Raw genomic sequence first — 1,073 nt, 5'->3', positions numbered from 1 at the left:
ACAGTTTTAATCTGCCAGGAAGTTTCAATGCAGCTCGTGTTGGCTACTAGGACAGCACTCGGCGATACTGCGTCAGGACTCCGGCCAAGTCAGTTGCGACGGTGGTGATTCCAGGAGGAGTGACACGAGAGGCGCTGGACACAAAGGTCTTCGCTTCACGGTGGCTGAGACAGCTGTGCACGATCTCGACCCGCACACCGTCATAATTATAGACGGCAGCTGTTGTTGTAGCGCCTGGGCCGCAGCATCGTTTGCAGCAGACACTGACAACAGGCCTGTGCAGCTGTGGCACCGAACCCCGAGAAAGACCCAGTGCAGCCTGAGGATGCTGCTGGCGCTGCCCATTCGTCTTGCAGTCCGGCTGTGCTCCGGTGTCGTGGTGTCGCTACTCACTTATGACCAAGTCCCGAATCGAATGACTTCCTGCCCTAAATTCAGCCTCATTTGTACTCCGCTACTGCCACTTTGTTTCTCTAAAACCTGGTGTGTCATCGTGTTGCTGATGCCAAGGAGACTCACTCGAGTGTAACTAGAATTAAATTAATAACTCCAGCTGCTAACGGGCGTTGATATATATCAACGGGGACTGGTGAAAACGTGTGCCTCGCCCGGGACTCGAACCCGGGATCTCCTGCTTGCATGGCAGACGCTCTATCCATCTGAGCCAACGAGGGCAATGAGGATAGTGCGACTGCAGGGACTATCTCGATCACGCCTCCCGCAAGACCCACACTCTCACCTTGTATGTCCCCACACTACATTCGTAGTGTCCCACCCCAACACACTCATTACTCGTGGACGATATTCTTGTCAAGTCCCGTAAGAGTTCGGGGAATAAGTGTGCATCCGCACAGAAGAAGAAGATCGTGACTGCAATTGCTAGAACTATATACTTATATGAATATGGTGTCTGTTCTTTCGCACAAGTCCGAAAGAGGAGACACCATATCCGTATAAGTATATATCAGTCGAGTGTTGTGGCAACGATCCCCTTACTTCACCATTCTTTATTGTGCCCTACATGTGCTGTTACCGCAATCACGCTACTTTCAGTCAAATATATATAAACTGAG

At 51.1% G+C, this 1,073-nt stretch overlaps 1 non-coding gene across 1 annotated transcript; it reads right to left on the bottom strand.

Moving 5' to 3' along the window:
- Positions 1-600: 600 nt before the first annotated feature.
- Positions 601-675, bottom strand: Trnaa-ugc (transfer RNA alanine (anticodon UGC)). Its single transcript has one exon. It is a non-coding gene; the product is annotated as a tRNA-Ala (tRNA).
- Between the last annotated feature and the right edge of the window lie 398 nt (positions 676-1,073).

This window comes from Schistocerca nitens, chromosome 7 (assembly GCF_023898315.1).
Source record: "Schistocerca nitens isolate TAMUIC-IGC-003100 chromosome 7, iqSchNite1.1, whole genome shotgun sequence".
Taxonomy (NCBI): Eukaryota; Metazoa; Arthropoda; class Insecta; order Orthoptera; family Acrididae; genus Schistocerca; species Schistocerca nitens.
Note: the sequence above shows the minus strand (reverse complement) of the source record. Positions and strands in the feature narration are given on the sequence as shown.